At 57.2% G+C, this 20649-nt stretch overlaps 1 pseudogene; it reads right to left on the bottom strand.

Moving 5' to 3' along the window:
* Positions 1 to 10859: 10859 nt before the first annotated feature.
* LOC100339668 (plasma membrane calcium-transporting ATPase 4-like) lies at positions 10860 to 20387 on the bottom strand (annotated as a pseudogene).
* Between the last annotated feature and the right edge of the window lie 262 nt (positions 20388 to 20649).

The following is a 20649-nucleotide window of genomic DNA, read 5'->3' as shown; positions in this document are numbered from 1 at the left end:
AAATTAGACACTGTCATTTGCATTTTCTCCACTCTCAGCACTCAGATTCGCTCTACGCTTACTGTTTGAGTCGCTCACCATTCCTACTTGAATCTGTGCCCTTCCTTTTATTTTTATTCTTCTTGAACTCTCTCTCTCTCAGAAGTTTCTTCTGTGCGGATTCTTTTGATAGAAACCTCTGCTTTTGTTTGCCTGCAGACGGCTTTATTCGGCCTACATTCTTGAAGAGGTGTTTCCTGATGGTAGAATTTTGTATTTAGCAGTGATGTTTCTTGTACCTTCCTTGCCTGTCGCTCCCCGTCTTCGTGGAGGAACGACACTAAACCCTGCCTAGGCTTCCTATCCGAGTCACGGCACCATTATGTCGCTCCCCCTCTTTATGGAGGAACGACACTAAACCCTGCGCTGTTCTTTTGTCTGCTCGGCCCTCCCCGGGTTTGCTGCTGGTTCTTCCCGGGTTGGCTACCGTCCCTTCCACCTCCGTGGAAGGGCGGTTCCCCCTAGCCACTTTCCCCACTTCCGCGGGGGAGCAGCACACCACCGGCCGGCTCTCTCGGGGGCTGCACAGGTGTTCCTCAGGTAGATGTTCCCTGTGCATGTTGTCTCTCTCCTCCTTTATAGTCCTCTTCCACCAATCCCAACTCTGCTACCCACACGCCGAGTACGCTGCTCTCCTCCAATCAGGAGCAGGTCCTACAGTTTATTGGTTGAACTGGAGGCAGCTGTGTAGAAGCTGTTTCCTCCTCTCCCAGTGCCATATTGTGGGAGAGCAGATGCATAGAATAAGTCTTAATTCCAGTAACTCAGTCTAGTCCGAGTTACTCCCAGTTGCTCCCCACACTTGCCTGCAAAGGAACAATGCTGCTCGCAGCTAATCGGTCTTCAGTAGACTTTTATTAAGAAAATAACAGCGACAGAGAAAGAATGGAGGGAGGAAGAGAGGAGATGAAAAAAGGACCCCTCCTTCCTGGGCACACAGCTTATATACAAAATCCGGCCAATTGCAAGTGGGCTCAAGTCCATGCACGGAACACTCCAATCCGCTGTTTGTTCATGCAGTGTGCACGCGTCCTTGGGCCAATCAGATGAGGTGTCACTCAGCAGGCAGGCTCACTGCATAGTCCTCAGTGCCATCTTGTTTACGAGACAGGCTCAGTTCCTCTGGAAAGTCCGGACCGTTGGAAAGCATTGCCCTACCAAAACTAGCCTTGTGATAAAAACACAGCAACAGCTATCAGACCGACCTTGACATGAAGGCCCCACGGCTGGCCAGCCCATGGGGCCCCACAGTTTCTCAGCATTCTGAAGATATGATTTCACTGTTTGTCTTTAATTGTTAATGTTGCAAAAGCAACCATGAGTTAGCTACCCTGAAGGAAACCTACCTTTTGGGTTTACTTTAAAATTATTTATCTTTTGTGTTTTACAGTCTCATGATTGTAAGGTGTCCGGCACGCAACAAATCTTCCCAGGCAGACGAATCAATTAATTCACAGGCTTTTACTGGGGTTCCGCTCCCAGGTGAGGTTCCCCGGTCCCAACAGAGCGGGGGCCAGGGAAGTCACGCATCAGAGATTGGGAGAGCTCCTTTTATAGATTCAGGGCGTGAGGGTTAAAGGTTGAGGCGGGTCTGATCCTCATTGGTTGACCTTTAGGCACCCGCAGGGACCTTGACAAGGACTTTCTTCCCCGGAAGTAGGCCTCTCCATTCCCGGAAGTGTAGGCCTTCCCTCCTTGCGGATCCCAAAGCTATCAGTGATGATAGATCAACAAGTGAAATTTTACTTGTCAATCGGGATAAATCAGATCTCATAAATATGATCATATTCAACCGATGCTTGATCATTGCTTCTTCAAATATTGTAATCCTACACTATTATCACCTAGAACGCTCATTAAAATATGTTGGGGCCTTTTTATTCCATCCCAGAGTCAGCAAAAATTATCGTGTGTGGGCTAAATCCGGCCCACTGCCTGTTTTTTTATTTTATCAGCACAGAGCCACACCCGTTCATTTACATGTGAGCGGGGGGGGGGGGGGGCATGTTCCTTCCTTCACACACAGGACTGGCCACTGGCCGAGGGGCCAAGTTGGCCTTCTTTTTTGTAATTCACAAATTGTTTAAAAGTTTTTATTTGAAAGGGAGGGAAAGACAGAGATCTTCCATCTGCTGGTTCACTCCCCAAACACCTGCACCAACCAGGGCTGGGCCAGGCAACAGCTAGGAGCCTGGAGCTCCATCGGAGTCTCCCACATGGTGGGCAGGGACCCAGGTTCCTGAGCCATTACCTGCTGCCTCCCAGGGAAGGAAGCAGATCCAGGCTTGGGTGTGGCTGCCTTAAGCAGTGTCTTAACCCCTGTGCCAAATGACCGCCCCCACGAGTGGATTTGACTGTCCATTGAACTAGTCTTAGGGGTATGGTTGTTTCTGCTAGAATACTTTTTTGGAAAAAAAAATTTATTTGAAGGGCAGAGTGACAAAGAGTTTCCATCTGCTGGTTCACTCCCTGAATGGTTGCTAACAGCCAGAGCTGTGCCAGGCGGAAGCCAGGAAGTCCACCCGGGTCTCCCAGGTGGGTGGCAAGGGCCCAGGTATTTGCTTTCCCAGGTACATCGGCAGGAAGCTGTACCAGAAGCAGAGCAGCCGGGACTCAAACCGGTGCTCTGGTCTGGGATGCTGGTGTTGCAGGCGGCGGAGGTCTAACCCGCTGCGCCGGGCGCTGGCTCCCGGGATACTCCCGAGGCTTCCACATCCCGTGCTGGGGTCAGGAGGCGGGGAGCCGTGGGAGCCTCTGTTTGGCAGAGCCGAGAGGCACAGACTGAGGCCCAACGGAGACAGGCGGCATTGAGAGCGGAAGACACAGGGCGGGGCTTCAGCAGAAAGGACCTTAGTTCTGTCTGTGATGATTTTGCAACTCCTGGGAGCAAATAAACCCCAGCTCGTTTTCACAAAAATTTTTACTTTTGCCTGTAGCTTTATTTATTTATTTATTTATTTATTTATTTTCTATCCCAGCCCTTGGTGTGAAGAAGAGGAGCAGGCACCGTGCCAGCGGGGACAAGGCCTCACAGGGGTCCTTTCCTAAAAGAGCTGGAGGGGGCGGACACGGCCCTTTCCTGTCTCTGATGTTTCAAAGCAGAGCGGCGACCTGACTGTGCGCCTGGGTGACAGCTACAGGAAGGCGGAGCACAGATGACCTTCCAGGAGGCAGCTGTCACCTGGGCCCGTCATGCTGCATCAGAGCCAGGGCGCGACGGACAAAGAGAGGCAGGCCTGCCCAGACCGCCTCGCCCCTACCTTTCCAGAAGCTCCGGCGTCCCTGCTCCCAGACATGGCTTCTAACCACGCGGGCAGAGCCGAGCCCAATCTACAAAACAACGAGGGTGGCAGCCAGGGCCGTGCGTGCCCAGCGACAGGCCGAGGCCTGCACCTGCTCTGATGGGGTGGCTAGGGCAGTTCCCTCCTCAACTTCGACGAGCGGTGGCCGTACCCAGAGACGGTGACACAGGGAGGACAGCGCAGTTACAAGTGGGCACGGGCCTTTATTCTCAGTGCATGGCAGTACTGGTTTCTGCTCATCAGCAAGAATTATTTGTTCCAAAAAAAAAAAAAAAAAATCCCTTTGAAAACTCCTTTGCTCTTCTTCCCTTCTCAGTGGAACACCACACTTGAATGGCACATCTGCCAATATATAGCACCCCCCTCCCACCCCAAGAACCATATAAATACATGCGAAATATTGTCCACAGAGCTTAAAGATACCAAGATGCGATACAGGCCGGTGCTGAGCTGCAGTTGAACTGCAAACACTGGGCACACGTCCTTTGTTTGTGTCATGCAGGCCACAAGAGTCAACCTTGTGTTTTTCTCTTTTGTACAAAAATACCAGCGCTTGTTCTACTAGCTAACAAAAAGGACAAGGTGGAACTCCAAGTTTCTACCTGTGTGTGCATTCCAAGAGCACACGCACACAGGTTGGCATGGACATAGGGCATATGCACACGTGGCATACACACACACACACACACACACGGACAAGACAGGAGCCCCGGGCCGACTGGGCACGGGGGGCTCATCTCCCTCCGCCTCCTGGAACAGCAGGCCCGATGGCAGGGGTGGGAGGGCAACAGGACTGGCATGGAGCCACGCGGAACCGAGGGCCTGGTCTACTCTGGGGCGTTCCTCAGCACCATGGCCTCCATGTGGTCCCCACATGGGACAGGTGAGGAAGTGCGCCGAGGGGGATGGTCCCAGGAGGGGGCATGCGAGTGTGCCCAGCCTCGCTGGGTTTTGGGCAGTGAGGGAATCGCTCAGACTGAACTGGGCAGACTCTCCCCTCTTGACACTCTGGGGGAAGAAAGCCAAGTAATGAAGCCTCCCTGGACCCCTCAAAGATGGGGGACCCCTACGGGAAGGGCTCAGCCCTGGGCCAGGACCAGTCACTGCTGCCCTGAGGCTGAGCCCGCTGTCCCCGACCCAGCACAAAGCACAAAACCTTTCTAGGGGAGGGAAGGAGCCTCAAATCAGGTGCGCGCACAAAGACTCACTCGTGGAAAACTCCCAGGGGAACAGGAAGTGAGAGAGCCATAAAAAGCAGCGGACCCCAGACCGGAGCATCCTAGGGACTGGGAGGTGGTGCTGGCCTGGGGAGCACTTTGCCTGCCATTCTCTGAGAAACACACCTCGGGCAGAAGGTCCGGGCTCTAACGGCCGGCTGCCAGGAGCCTGTGGCTTGTGCGGGCCAGGCTGCGCTCCTCCCGGCCAGCCCGGGCTCCCTAAGCTCACGGGAGAGGATGCGAGGATGGCACTTTCTCCCCTCCCCGTCAGACCCTTTCAAACCCAAAGCGCCATTTTGGGGAGAAGTGTTAGCAACTTGTGCCATATCTGCTCACTGCCAATTGGATCGCTGAAACTCAATAGAAAAAACTTACATAAAAAAAAAAAAAAACAACATGCACATAAACACTGAAACTTACTTCATTCCATATCAACAAAATTTATATTAAAAAAGTCTAGAACCCGACAGATTTTTTCCCCCTAAGTACAAGGATGGCTGTTTGGCGAAAGGAAATACAGTGCGCTGGCTCTGAAACCAACGGCAGAGACATGAGGTCACCCCTCGTGTCAAGAGCTAGGTGCGCACTTCCTTCCACCGGGTTCCGTGACGGCACTGGATTGTGAATCCTTCAAATACAAGACATATGGCTGACTCAAAAATATCAATTTCTAAACTAAAGAAGACTATATGTTTTTTTGCATAATATTTCTGTATTTTCTCTCCTATGGAAACTAGCACACGCACACACACACACACACACAGAAACCATTGACTTTAAAAACCTAGACATGAGCTCTCCCGGGTCACCTGTCAGGCACGAGTCTCAGGAGCAGAAATGGTCGAGGAGGAGCCCCGAGCTTCTTATTGGCTTGCTTTTTAGAATGATCTGAGGTAATAAAAGACTTGACAGAATTCAGAATTAAATCTTCCGATGTACTTAATAAATATTTATGTGAACACCTTACACCTTGGGTGAGCTGTTTATTATCCCCCTGTGGGTACTGAAGACAGAGAAAAATCGCTGAAGCACGGAACCTGCACAAAACCAAAGCCAAGTGTGCTTTTTCTCTTCCCTACTAGGATGGATTCTGCAGCGGGGCGGGGCGGGGCGGGGGGGGGGGTGCAGTGGGCGTGGCTTCCTTGCTGGTCCCGCCTTCGACAGACAGCGCAGGAGAGTGGGGAGAGGGAGCAGGGGTCTGGGAAGGGCTGGAGCAGGCGGCTCAGGTCACCTCCTCCCCCAGCGGGATTCACACGCCCTCGAGCCCCCTCCACTTTCTTCCCATCGCTCTCGGGGGGAGGGGAGTGGGCTTCATTTATTACAGGGGACGGGAATGAAGTCGGGGGCCCCCTCTCATGTGCCCCCACCTGTCCCAGGGAGGAACACTTGAGACACCCCCTCGCAAAAGCCCCCAGCTCCTGAGGGGCAGGTGGGGAGGGCAGCGCTGGGGAGAAAAGGCACCGGGCTCTCCCCCGTGGCAGCCGCACCCACTGCTGGCAGGGGGCTCAGGGCGGGGCGGGGGGGGGGGGCCTGCAGGAGGAAGGCTAGGGCAAGGGGGCGCTGCGGGGTCGACCTTTTGCCCCCTGTGAGTCGGTCAATGCCACAGGCTCCCCCACTCTGGATACACATCTTTCAAGGTAAGAATATTTGAGAAAGGCTGGGATCGTCTCAGAGACCAGATGAACAATGGGGCACGGGTAAGAGGCAGACCGGAGAGCCAAAGGGGATGCGCGGGCCGGCCCCCAGGCCCCGGAAGTGCGGGGCTTCTGGTCCCTGTGGGCAGGTGCTCTGGGGTCCTGCTGCAAGGGCCCGGGGGCTCCCTCAAGGCTTCTGGATGCTCACTCGCCCAACCCTTGGCTGATGGCTTTGAAAGCAGCAGTTGCCCCCAGGAGGAGCGCCCGGGAGCCTGCTCCGAAGGCCCGCCAGCTCCTGGTTCTCGAAATCCAAGTCCAGCCAGGGGCCGGGGCACCCCCAGCTCCCCCTTCTCCATCCCGTGAGGACGAGGCGAGGACTCAGGCCCATGGTAGCTCTCCCGGATGTTTGCAGGCGCCCCAGCGGAGGCCGCGCTCCCCCTGCGCTGGTGCCTCCTCTGCCCCGCCAGATGGCAGTTTAGAAGCAGAAGGTAGGCCAGCGCCCCGGCTCACTAGGCTAATCCTCTGCCTTGCGGCGCCGGCACACCGGGTTCTAGTCCCCGTCGGGGCGCCGGATTCTGTCCTGGTTGCCCCTCTTCCAGGCCAGCTCTCTGCTGTAGCCAGGGAGTGCAGTGGAGGATGGCCCGAGTCTTTGGGCCCTGCACCCGCATGGGAGACCAGGGGAAGCACCTGGCTCCAGTAACGTGCTGGTCACAGCGCGCCGGCCGTGGCGGCCATTGGAGGGTGAACCAACGGCAAAAGGAAGACCTTTCTCTCTGTCTCTCTCACTGTCCACTCTGCCTGTCAAAAAAAAAAAAAAAAAGAAGAGGCAGAAGGTAGCCTGGCAACAGCAGGTGACCTCGGCAGCCCCTCTCCCACAGGACCCTTCCTCAAGGAAGCCTCCCTGCCTGTGCAACTACACCGAGGTTTCTACGGGGCCAGGAGGGAGAACGGTGCAGCTCCACGCGATGTACCCCAGTCCTCTCTAGTCTCTCAACAGACACAGCACTAAAAACAGAAACAAGCCAGGGGGAGGGAGACGATGGGGCTCGCGAGAGACAGAGAGGATGCCCAGGAAGCTGTGCTGCACGCCAGTGGCGCATCCAAGAGGGCGGACAAGGGGACTGCACCAGCCCGCGTCAGCCTTTGTCCTCCTGCACCGACAGGAAGGGACTCGGTCACTCCAGGGTCCAGAGGGAGAAGCTGAGTGGACTGATGTCCGGGACCAGGATCTGCTCCTTGGGCAGCTCCGCTGTCCTCACCTGTAGCTCGCTCGCTCACTCTTCCTCCCTCTCTCTGAGCCTGGGCTGGGAGAATCAGGGAAGGGGGAGAGGACTGGATGCCAGAGAACCTGGAGGGGCGTGGTCTCAGGGCAGTTGTAGCTGCGGGGAGGTGGCTGATCCTGGTCTCCTCTGCAGGGGAAGCTGCTGAGGCTGGGGCGGGGCGGGGCGAAGTGCTGAACACTGGGGCAGGGCATCTCTCTCCTTCTGCTGCTGCTCAGACAGAGCACACTCATGGAGAGGACCTAAGAGTATGGAGGAGCCAGCAGAGCACAGTCAGCCCGGGGGCCGGCGCTGTGGCGTTAGCGGGCTAAGCTGCCACCTGCAATGCTGGCATCCCGTATGGGCGCTGGTTCGAGTCCCGGGCTGCTCCATTTCTGATCCCACTTCCTGCTAATGCACTTGGGGGAGCAGGAGATGCACCAAGTGCTCCACCCTCGTGGGAGACCTGGAAGAAGCTCCTGGTTTCAGCCTGGTCCAGCTCTGGCTGTTGTGGCTGTTTTGGGAGCAAACCAGCAGATGGAAGACTTTTCTCTCTGTGTTTCTCCCTCTCTAACTCTATCTTTCAAATAAGGAAAATAAATCTTTTAAAAAGAAAGCCAAATAAATTAGCTGAATCTCCTGTCCTAGGGCTTTCTGCCACTGTGTAGAACCTTACAGAATACTGGGCAAAGAAGGCTCACCGTCAGTACGATTGGTCCCTCCTCCCTGGAGAAACTGCACGTCCACTGGCTAAGTTTTCTGCTCTTCCTCGCCCCACCACGGCCTGCAGCCCCACTCAGCAGGGACGTGGCAAGGACTTCTTGCCACTCAGTGGGATCAAGCAGCTTAACACCTCTGCTAGGAAGACTCAAGGAACCGGGCCACATGCGCCCCTGACTGCACAGGACTGAGGACCCACGTTTCCGCCCTCCTAGGATTCCTGCTGTGCACCCGAGGGTGGACTGTACCTGCACGATGCCTCTGCTCCGGATCCCGGTGAGCCGGGGGAGTGGAAGCTCCACTGGCGTCCAGCAAGCTCCCGCTTCCCACGGCTCCACATCAGATCTTAGAGCGAGGCAAGTGGGGTCAGGTGGGCCCAAACCAACGCCTTCTCTCTTGGCCCCGGGGGGCTACCCGGGCAGATGGACAGGCCCCAGCACTCCCACCTGCTGCAGAAGTGCAGCCCGCCCTGCTCATCTGCTTTTGGGATCTCAGAACCTCTAGGGGGAGCACTACAGGACGGTGTGCGCCCTCAGCGTCAGTGACGTCAGACTTCCTACTTCTGTTTTAGACGCAGGTGAGACCTTCCTGAGACAAGTCCATGGGAATCCATTGTGGAAAACAGACTTTTAAACAAACTGGGGTTGGGAAGAGGGTCTGGAGTCCTGCTTGCTGGCTTTTCCTCTCACCTGCTGGGTGGCCAAGCATTGTTATAGGAGATAAAAAGTGATTTGGGGATGATCAGATGGAAAAGATAGGAGAGGCTTTTGGGGGAACAAGGAAGAGCCATCCAGCCTAGACTGCAGACCTTCGGGGATCTAAAGGGACACCAGGCACCTGTAAGGGAAGCTGAGCGTCAGAGAGCTAGGGCCCCCACCTGGCCGGCGACAGGAGAGAAGGGGACGCCCATGGGACATCACCGCCCCAGGTCCCCACACTCCCTGCAGCATGGTGTGTGGTGCGGGGACAGCAGTGGAGGCAGGACAGGGCTAACGCAGCAGGCGGTCATCGTGCAAGCTCTGAGTCCTGCCCACTGAGCCAATCCCCCGCCCTCCCTGCTCATTCGGGAAGGGGGCTCCTTGAAGACAACTCCTGCTCCTGTCCCAGGAGCCCCGAGCAGTGCCCGGGCACTCTCTGGGGTCAGATGGAGACCCCCCTTCCTCGGCTGGAATTCGGCTGCTTTCTGCTTCCTTTCCAGAAAGCAGGGAAGGAAAGGCCTGTGCTCTCCCTGGAGAGGGAGGCCCTGCACAGCCGTCCCGTGAGGGTGGGACAGATATTCCAACCAGTAAGATCCGGAATGGGAAAATGCCTGACCCTGACTTCCCCCACTTCCCAGGAGGAAGGCCGGGGCGGCCTGCCTGTGCTCCAGGCGTCTACTGGAGCCAGCACGCGGGCTCCCTCCCGCTCAGTCTCCCGACACTCACCCTTCCCGCCAGAGAGGGAAGGAACAGTTAGCAGGGAGAGCAAATGCGGAAGAGAGGCGGGATTAAGACAGGAACGTGGGAGGCCCGAGGGGGAGGCTCTTGGATACTTGCAGGCTGATACTTCTCTTGTTCTTTCTTGCCTGCCTTTGGGCCTGTGGACGCAGCACGTGTCTCTGTCAAGCCCCACCCCCACAAGTCTGACACCAGAACACTTATGGTTGGCTCAAAAATCTAAACGAATCCAACTCTGGTCAACCTGCCCGGTTCATAATGTGGCAAGCCACAGACAATGCAAAGGCTCTTCCTGCGGCTCTGTGCCGGGGTTGGGCACGGGGCTGGGCGGGGTGGCCGAAGGAGCGGACTCGACTCGACACGCAGATCTGGGAAGACCCACGCGGGACTTAGTACCGAAAAACTCCTTCATGGCCCTGTCGGGGAAGAGCTGGCTGCCTTCCTGCGTTCCCCTCCGGGAAAAGGCCCAGTGACCAGGAAGAGGAGAGCACAGCGTCAGCCAGGATCTGACAATCTACCACCGGGACCACCTGCTCTGAGCCCGAGAGCGGATGGCATTGCAGCGCCAGGCTGGCTGGCAGAGCGGCTCCTAGACTGCACGTGCAAACGAAACAGGAAGGGCTGGCTACCGGCGAAGCAATCGAACAGAGGAGAGGAGAAGCAAAAGGGCTGCTCTTCAGAAACTCCTAAAAAAAACAGCTTAGTCGATGACGTAAAACACGTTGTTTTGATCATTCCACCTGCCCAGAAGTGAGCCAGTAGATTCTTAAAGCGAGAGCTTGCTTTATTTATGGGCCCTGCAAGGTAAAAGGTCCGGGACCCTCCACCTTGAGCTACCTGCCCCGCTATGGCTGTCTGGCTGCTGCCAGGCTACTGCCTCTGGCTGCCAGGGGCGTGCCAGCAGGAGGGCTGTCTGAGCAAGCCCAGTACTGGCTGGGCTACAGCAGGTGCAGTGGTCAAAACCCAGGGGCGGGCAGGGTGGCTCTCTGCGTGCCCCTCCTCAAGTGATCCCCGCGTCACCCTCAAGTGAACAGACTTCCTGGGTGTCCACTCAGCCTCACCTTGCGTCTGAGCTTAGGAGGGAGAGTTTAGACTCAAAAGGAGTAGAGGAGCAGTGACATAGCCAAACAAAGCAAGAGACAAAAACCAAAAAACCCCGAAAACAACACAAAGAAAACAAAGAGGCAAAGCAAAACAAAAACACAAGGAAAGGAAGAAACAAGCGATGCAGAGGCACAGGCGGAAAACAGGATTCTGGTCTTTAAAATGCTTAAGGTTTAATAGCTTTTCAACATTGAAAAATAATAATCAAAGGGCACACAGCCTGGTTTTAGAGTGGGACTTTTGTCTTTTCTTCCCTTGGGTCAAAGGTCAAAGGGAAAAACCAAAAGGAAAAGCTAACCACGGTGGGTTAGGGCGGAGGCCGCGTGCTCTCTTGTGGTCATCTTAGCAAATCATGCATCGTAAGAGACTCTCACTCACTGCCCACAGCAGGAGATGACGCGGCAGCAGCGACAGAAGTGGTGGGGGAGGTTCTGACTGGCGCAACCGATACATAGGACGAGCTAGGACCCAGTTTTACGTCAAGGTGCTGCCCCATGGTCCGGTGCCTTAGGACTCCCTTAATAGAGGCTCCCGTCTGGAATGTGTTAATTACTTCGATCTGCAAAGAATCAGAGAGTGAGACAGCTTTGCTCCACAGTCAGAGAGAGGGTAGGAGAGCGAGGGCGGGCGGTGGGGGGCTGGGGAGGGCACAGGAGCTAGAGAGAGAGAGAGAGAGAGAGAGAGAGAGAGAGAGAAGGAGAGGGGCTCACACACAGCAGTGATGAGGGGAGGGAGGTGCTCATTGCATATGGCACTTCAGTTAAGGAACGGTTACCATGGAGCCAAATCCCCCTCAGGACTCAGAGCCCGGCAGTGCTGGGCATCTGAAGTGTGCAGGTGTCCTTGCGTCTTCAGAGCTCAAAGCGGGCTGCCCCGACTCCAGCCCTCCTTGCGCTAGGCAGGGCCTGGAGCCTGCACATCGTCCTGACCTAGCACCTGCACCAAGTCAACCGCAGCCTCTGTTTGCAGGTTCTCCAGGGAAATAACTCACGTGTTTCAGGAAAAAACCCAGGGGGTGTGGCAGGCCGTAAAGAGGCGGCCGGAGTGGAAAGGCGCCCGAACCCGAGACTCCTGGGATTACGGAGTCTCCTGGGATCCCTTTCCCCAGGCTGAGGGGGACAGGGCCCATGTGCCTGTGGCCAGGGAAGGCGCTGGAGTTCCTGAGCGTCCAGCAGTTAGCCCGGGGTGTGGCAGCCGAGGCTCCAGGCCTGTGCCAACGTCTCCTCATGGGCAGGGCAGTGAACGCATTCGCTTCCCAACAATGGCCTTGATCTGCCGTGGTCACCCCTGACCGGAGGGAACAAGGCACAAACCAGAGGGAAGTCCCTGCTCTGTCGTGCACCTGCAGGAATCGTGCCTGGCGCGCCCACACGCCTAACGCCCAGGGTCATCTACCGGGGCATGGGGAAGGGTGCTGCCTCTCTCGCCCGCCGCACCTCCCCGGGAGTGGAGGCCAGAGAGCGGGCACCTTGTGACCAAAGGGTTGTTCTCATGGCAGCAGGGGGGGGGGGTCTTCAAAAAGCTCATGGAAAATGCAAATGATGAAAAAACCATGATGCATGGATAACAAGATTTTTTGCACCAAAATAAACGTTACCTTTTAATTCCACTTTCCACAAACTTTTTGAAGTATTTTTGCATTTATGAAGCTTCCTGAGAAGCCGTGAAATGTTCTGGGTTGGTTTCTGGATTCGGATTCCAGGGAACTGCGGGAGGGCAGGTCTGGCACAGGGGAGGTTCCAGTTCCAAGGGGGGGGGAGGGTGCTGCAGAGACCCCCTAACTCAGTACTCATTCGGGCAGCTGAGTCCCAACCTCGACAGTGAAACTGGACACCAGCTCACCTTCCCAAGACTCTAGCCCTTAAGTTTCTCAAAACTTCTGCTTTCTAGAGCTTTCAGAGTTCAGGGAGAATAATCTAGAACCAGGACTGGATAACAGCTTGGCACCACCTCCAGTCGCCAGGGGTTGCAGGACCACGACAGTGAGAAGCAGCTGGCTGGCAGGGATCCTGTTAGCACCCTCCTGGGGCCAAGGGTTTGGAGCCACAAGGGGACACACAGCTGCTCACAGGGGCAGGTGCCCGAGGGGGTGGCATGGCTGTGGTCACTGCAGCATCCCTGGCCGGTTGTTTCTGTGTCCCAGACTGCCTGGTGCTCCAACAGAGAAAGGTCGTAGGCCAAAGCCAGGCAGCCAGTGCCACCAGACAGAGAGGTGCACGGTCAAGGGGACAGAGGCTGGCAGTGGAGGGAGAGGAGGACCCGGGGGCCTTAGCCCCCCGGGAGAGGAGACGGGCAAGGAGGGAGCGAGGAGGCACTGCCGTGAAGGGCTCCTAGTTAGGAAAACAACCACGCAATGGAAGAGGAGGCGTGTGTTCCTGAAGGGAAGAAAAGCAAAGAAAGGTTATTTTGGAAAAGAGTAGACCCCTGCAAAAGCATGGGGGGCAGAGATGAGAGCCGCGGGCACCAGGTTCTAGGGGCACTTGACGGACTCGGCAGCTGGCGGCTGCGGTAGGAACCGTGCACACCCCCAGGGGCCTGTGCAGGTCCTGCTGGGGTGCCCCTCTCTGGGAGGAGGACTCAAGTGAGGGGAGAGCAGCCGCAGGGCTCCCTTCCCGGCCCTCGTCCACTTCCCCATCCGCGGTCTTGCCCGTGGGAGGCCCGGTCCTGCTGGGTGTGTGGCTAGATGTTTGCATCTGCTGGGAGGCAGGCCGCACCGGGGACCTCTCTGAGCCAACTGCAAGGCCAGTTTCGAGGCTGAGCGTGATTTTTTATATCAGCAGAGGGAGACAGGCCCAAGATGGGGAACCTTGGGATCGGCACAATAAGGTGTGTGAGGTGACGACAGGGAGAGGCGGAATGGACCAGCCCGATCCAGAAGGCAGCCTCGGCTGCTGCGTGGAAGGTGGCGGGAAAGAAGCCACTCCGAGGTGACAGGCAGGGTCTTGGGAGCAGCAGCAGGAGCCGCTTCCTAATCCCACTTCAGAAATGGCAAAAAGGGAAGAGGTTTGAAGAACTGACAGCTTCTTCCTTTTGGAGAAGCAAGCTGGAATCCTGCAAGAGACGCTGGGGCGTGGGGACGCTGCTGTCACAGGGCGGGAGGTCTGAGTGGGAGGTCAGGGCATGAGTTGGTTTTCCTGAGCTCCCTCCAGAGAACGGCGATTCCCGTAACGGCAGCGCGGGGGCACCACGCAGCCTGCGGGGGATGCTGGCCCAGGATCTAACTTCCCCCTCCGCAGGGGCAGGGACACTGCCCAGTTTCTACCCTGGGGTCTGGTCCAGTGCTTGCAGGAAGCTTGCCCATCCAACAGAGGGCGGCAGAGAGCACTCGAGCCCCAGCCCGCAGCTCGCAGGCTTGGCAGACAAGGTCCCAGGGCCCAGGCCCCCGGACTCCCTGCCTCCCACGGCTGCCCACGCAGAAACCCCCATCTCTGTCCTGGAGCTCGGGAGCTGGGGCTGCCATGGCCCAGGGAGAGATGCCGGCCGCCCGCCACCCTCTCCCAGCATGGGGTGGTGTCCTCCCCCGGGGCAAGCAGAGACCACGAGCGGAGTACCTGGGTCTGGATCCGGTTCAGGCCCCGGAACCAGAGGATCTGGCCTGGGCGCAGCTCCATCTCGGCGTGGTCGATCGCATCCAGCCCCTCGGCGTCCTTGCTGATCTCCTCCTTGGTGGTGCTGTGCCCTGCCTCCTTCAGGAACTTCAGGGATTGCGTGGGTATCGCAGAGATGATCTGAGGACGAGAAGAGCCGTCACCTCGTGGGGGCCACCTCCTGGGGGCCGGCCCATGGGTGGTGATGAGCCGGGGGAGAGAGGATGTGGGAGGAGCTGGGCACGTGGTATGCCCAAGGACAAGGCGCAGGGAAAAGGCCTGGGTGAGAAGGATCTTCTGGGTTCCCACTCCCACTGCAGCCTGTGTGGTCAGCCTCGGGGAGGGGGTACTCCACGCTTCCACGGCGTGCAGCGCCCGAACAGACTATGTGCGACTCAGAACAAGTCACTGGGCGAGCTGGGGGCGTGGGCAGGTGGCGCTGGCACCACGTGCTGAGAGGGAGGAACACTTGGGCTTTGTGTTGCGATGCTGGAAGAGGCTGGGGGCTTCCGTAGGAAAGCTGCTGCGTGGCATCAAGGCCCGGGGGTGGCCCCACGGGGGACCGGCAGCAAGGGAGCGACACAAGGGGCCGGCAGCAGGGCAGCCTGGGGCCCGGGCCGCTGCTGTGTTCCAATACACACAGAGGAAGAACTCTCCTACTCCTAAGAGCCTCGATTAGAAACCACAAGGACTGGGTGCGGTGTTATGGAGCAGGGGGTGAAAGCCATCGCCTGCCGCACCAGCATCCCACATGGACGCAGCTTCCTGTCTCGGTAGTTCCACTTCTGACCCAGCTTCCCTGCTAATGGCCTGGGAAAAGCAGAGGAAGATGGCCCAGGTGTTGGGCCCCTGCCACCTATATGGGAGCCATGGAAGAAGCTCCTGGCTGCGGGCTTCAGTCTGGCCCAGCCCTGGCCACTGTGGCTATCTGGGGGAGTGAACCAGTGGATGGAGGATCTCGCTCCCTCTCTCTCTGTAACTCTTTCAAATAAATAAATCAATCTTTTTTTTAAAAAATATCGTTTATTTGACAGAGAAAGAGAGATATCTCTTCTATGCACTGTTTCACTCCCCAAATGTGTGCAACCAGTCGGGCAACGCAGGGCTTAAGCCAGGAGCCTGGAACTCCATCCAAGTCTCCCTCTTGGGTGGCAGGGGTCCAGGTACCTGGGCCATCATGCGCGGCCTCCCAGGGCGAGCACTGGCGGAAGCGGAGCCAGGCCTTGAAGCCGGGTGATCTGATATGGCAGGTGGGCTGCATCAAATGTGGCCCCAGACCCTTCGTTTTTCTACAGCTGAGTTCCACCGCAAAGTCCCACGCCCGCCTTAGCGAAGCTAAGGGATCTGCCTGTGCCCAAGCTCGGTTAGAGAGGAGGCCTGGAGTTTCCGACATGTGGCCCCTGATGCTCTTACCCCGGAAGACGGAGGGGACTTGAGGACTTGGGTGAGGAGAGGGGAGGGGAGGCTGAGGGGAGCTGGGAGACCCTGCGGGTGCTGGTCCAGTCTCACACAGAGGAGAGGGGTCTGCAGGCCGTGCAAACGCGTGGGGAAGGCACGCGGCTACTCACCCGGCCCCACAGGAGTTCTCAGATCCCAAAGAAGAGACACCACAGCCACTGCGACAGGCTGAGCTTTGTGCAGCTGAAGGGCTTGCCCCCAAATTCCACAAGGAGAACCTAGAACAGAGAGCCGCGGCCCTCTAGACAAGGCCCCAGACGCCATGGCTCCCCCTGCCCTCGCCGGGAGTTCTGGTTGGCTCACTGAGGGAGGAGAGGGAAGCCTGGAAGGGGAAGTGGGGAGGCGGGGAGGTGGGGAGAGGGGAGGCAGGGAGAGTCCACAGAGCAGCTGGACGGGCAGGCAGGCACACGTGTTGTGCTCTTGACTCCTGTAAGGTCAGAGCAGGGGCATGGGGGCGTCCTGGGGCTAAAGCCAGTGGGCGACCAGGAGAGTGCACAGCGTGGAGGGGGGGCAGCGAGGGAGGGACCCTGCTGAGGCTGTGGCTGGACAGGGGGCTCCCAGTCCCTGGTACCCCCAGAGGGCAAGGAGGAAGCCTACACCTTGCTTACACGCACGCTACGTTGCCAGGAGGCACGGAGGTGGGTAAAACAGCCTGACTGTCCCCTGGTCACTTTGTGGAATGGACGTGTACTTAGGAAGGTAACGAAAGGATAAATCTTGTCTTATTTGCATGCAACACGTTGCCTTGGGCTGGAGCACTGGGCACACTGGGCTCCCGTTCTAGAGCAAGGTGCGAGAGGAGGTTAACTGGGAGCCCCAAGTGCTTGTCCTGCGGCCGCAGCCCCACCAGCTGCTCCCTTACTCCCTCTCCGAAGTACTTAGGGTGTCCTGGCTCCCAGCCTGTGGTCCCCGCCCCCCGCCCCACTCCCGATGGGCCCTCACCTGGCTGATGAACGTGCCCAGGACCACCGAGCAGAAGATGAGGTTGTGGTAGATGCCGGCGAACGCGTTCCTCTCGCCCTGGATCTTGCGGGAGTTGATCTTGTTGAAGAGCTGCATCAGCACGAAGGTTCTGAAGATGATGGTGTAGTGCTGGCTGGGCAGCGACTGGAGCGGGGCCTTCCTCCCACTGTCGATGTGGAAGAACTTCTCACCTAACGGTCGAGGGCAGGCTGAGTGAGAACACGCTGGCATGGCTACCCAGGGAGCTCATGGCTCGTGTGCACCCCAGGTGGGCAGCAGCTGAGCCGTCCTGGCTCCTGCCTACTTTAACAGCCAGCCCTGCACTCAGCCTGCCTGCCTGGATCTTCTCGTTTGTTCCATTGTATCTATCTGCCTTCTGGTGAAAATGAAGCCGACCACAGTAGGGCTGACATAGTTTTGCATTTTAGGGCCCCTACAGACTCGTCCTAGACTCATCGTCTGTATGACCTGAGCCACAGTGTTCTTGCGAGATGGAAAGGTATAAAAACCCACCCTTGTGAAATTCTTCAGTGCGCTGGGCAGCGGCAAGGCAGGCAGTGCTCAGCAGGTGACGCCATCACTCCGGATCTGTGTCACCCTCTTTCCAGGGGCCATTCTTGGCCTCCATCTCCCTCCAGCACCCCCACCGCTGCCCCAGCCCCCGGCCCTGGCTCACCAGCAAAGACCAGGAAAAAGATGACGGCGAGCTGATAGACGGCGTGGCCCAGGATGTTCTTCATTATGGTCCGCGAGATCAGGGGCTTGTTGCGGCCGTGGGGCGCCGCCTCAGCAGTGCGTCGGTGGGGGGCTCGGTGGCCAGGGCCAGCGAGGCGAAAGTGTCCGTGATCAGGTTCACCCACAGCATCTGCACGGCTTTCAGCGGGGAGTCCTGGTGGGAGGAAGGTGCGGTCCCTTCAGCTTGCCCCAGGAGCGGCCCCTGCCCACTCAGGAGACCCCCTTCCGCCCTCCAGCTGGGTGGCCTCGTTCCCACTGTCCACCTGGACTTCCAATCTGGCCGTGCTGTAGAAATGCACCTAACCTCCGGGCCGCAGATGGGGCTGGCGACTCCGCCCTGGCACGGCAGTTCTTGTAGAACGGACATGGTGCACTCTCGTGTTGGTGCCCACGGTGCTGGTCAACACATCAGAGCTATGAAGGGTGGACAGTTTACCTTCACTGGAGACAGTCGGCCCGGGAGCTCCGACATCGTGGGGACGCCCGGTGTACGGCGCACTCCCCGGCCCCTGCCTTGTCTCCCTCATCTGAGCCCACCCCAGGCCCCACTCACCTGAGTGATGTATGCGCCCGTGAAGGCCACGATCACGGCCACCACGCTGACAGTGAGCTGGAACTGCAGGAACTTGGAGATGCTGTCGTAGACGTTCCGCCCCCACATCACGGTCTTGACGATGCTGGTGAAGTTGTTGTCGGTGAGGATGATGTCCGAGGCTTCCTTTGCCACGTCTGTGCCTGCAATCCCCTGGTTGGGGGGGAGGCGGGAGGGAACCAGGTGAGGGCCTGGGCACCTCCGGAAGCCAGACTCCACTTCCTGATGGCCAAGAAACTTCCAAGCTGGGTGTGAACACTGGAGGGCACCCCAGAGGAAATGGGGGCAGGGTGGGGGGTGACATGCTGTGCCAGGGTCCCTACAGAGAGGGGCGGAGAGGGAGGGAGCCCATTCTCCCTGCCTAGGCCTGTTGGGAGCACAACTACGCAAAAGCAAAGTGGCTTGATGGCTTCACGGAACCTGATGTGCAGCCCTAGCACAATATACCTGTGGGCGGAAGACCTGGAAGAAGGCAGCCGGCTGACTTTAGCTGACTCAGTGGATCAGTATTGTTACTGCTGTTTGGAAACGATGACATATAGTTTAGGATAAGGCGAATGATGATTATGTTAATGCCACAACGAGTCAAAGTGTGGAGCATACGACATACAAATATAAAACCAGGGGGAGTCAAATAAAACAAGCAGGGTAGAAACTGGGAAGTGACAATTCTCTCTTCCGAATATGAAGGGGAGCTCTTTTTTTTTAAAAAAAAAAACTTGAAATATTCTTGAAAATAAACAAGGGCAAAACCCAATAGGAGACAGTAAGAGCGTAACTCTTGGCTTTGAATCCGAGAAGGCCTGGAAGCAAGGACCACCCTCTGGCTCCGGCTCTGTTCCCCACTGAACGGGAGGGGGACTCCCAGGAGAAACGTGTGACACCGGGCGCAGGCTCAGGCATCTGAGCTAAGGCCTGGAGAGAGCTGTGGGGGCCCCGCAGTCAGCGGCACAGGGGCTCCGCGATGCTGAGGGGGCTTCTCCTGGCTGAGGGTGGGGCAGCCTGAGCGCCAAACACACACGAACACAATGGAGAGAAACACACCGGCTACGCTTAAACCCACGAGGCTGTAAAATCATGCTTAGAAAAAAGCTCATCAGTCACCCTTGGAGGTTCCTAAGAAAACCAACTCGTCATCTTGAAAACTGGGGAGAGGAATATCTAAGCTGCCTTTCACGTAGGAACTGAACCACACAGTAAGCTTGCTTTGTATAGAAGCAAAGCAAATAATTATTAATAGAAGTAAACCCATCAAATTACGATATTATCCTTTCGCAGCCCCTAATGAGAGGAGGGATCTAGAATCTGATTGCTTCTAGAACTACTCACTTACAGGGATTACAAGAGGTGAGGGGAAATGTAAAGGGACATTCCAGGGATACGACCAACTAAATCCACACTGTGGGACAGTCTGTGTAGACAAGCAACACAGTTCCTTCAATGCTAAATTGCTGGGGGAAAAGGACGGAAGGGGTTGTGTAGGAGCTGACATCACTGGCCCGGGACTGCTGTCCTTAGATAGGACCGCCTGCAAGGCGGGCGCTTGGCCAGCGTCCGGGAGCCTGGCTCTCTGAATGCTGGCAGTGAGTTAGCTGGCAAGGGAGGCGCGCTGGGTCTAGGCCGCGCCCAGACCGCATGCTTCATCTGAGCACCTGCTTCCCCCCAGCGGGCCTGTGGTTCTGGTGCTTGCCGGGCAGGAGGGGCCTATGTGACCAGTCCTAAAAGAACTGCGTGTGCGGAGACCGGGATGGGCTGCCGGGGGCGGAAACATCACACGTGCCCGTTGCGGGGTTTCTGCAGATGCTGGGAAGAGGGGACTCCGGGAGACGCCCCGGGAGGACAGGGCAGCCAGGCCTGGGTCCCCACACCCTGCCAGGCTCCTCCCCACGTCACTGGCACCATCTTTCTGTTTATTTAAAATATATTTATTTTTATTTATTTGAAAGGCAGAGTGACAGAGAGGGAGAGGGAGTGGGATAAGGAGAAGGAGGAGAGATTTAAAAAAAAATTTATTTGAAAGGCAGTTACAGAGAGGCAGAGAGAGAGAGAGGCATAGAGAGAGAGAGAGAGAGAGAGAGAGGTCTTTCATCTGCTGGTTTACTCCCCAGATGCCCTCAATGGTCAGAGCTGGGCTGATCTGAAGCCTGGGGCCAGGAGCTTCCTCCAGGTCTCCCACGTGGGTGCAGGGGCCCAAGGACTTGGGCCATCTTCTACTGCTTTCCCAGGCCACAGCAGAGAGCTGGATCGGAAGTGGAGCAGCCGGGACTAGAACCAGTGCCCACATTAGATGTCAGTTGTCAGTACTACAGGCAGCGGCTTTACTCGCCACACCAAGCGTCATCCCCAGAGGGAGAGAGACAGAGACAGAGAGAGATCTTTCACCCACTGGTTCATTTTCCAAATGCCCACAGCAGCCAGGAACCAGGTGGAAGCCAGGAGCCATGAGCTGCATCCTGGTCTCCCGAGTGGGTGGCAGGGACCCAAGCACTGAAGCCATTATTTCTGCTGCCCCCCAGGTGCACGTTATTACCAAGAAGCCAGATTGGACGGGGAGGTTAGATTTGACCCCAGGTTCTCTGGTATGGGAAGCAGGTGTCCCAAGC

This window comes from Oryctolagus cuniculus, chromosome 13 (genome assembly GCF_964237555.1).
Source record: "Oryctolagus cuniculus chromosome 13, mOryCun1.1, whole genome shotgun sequence".
In the NCBI taxonomy this organism is placed as follows: domain Eukaryota; kingdom Metazoa; phylum Chordata; class Mammalia; order Lagomorpha; family Leporidae; genus Oryctolagus; species Oryctolagus cuniculus.
The sequence above is the reverse complement of the archived record's forward strand: the minus strand, read 5'-3'. Positions and strand labels throughout refer to the sequence as shown.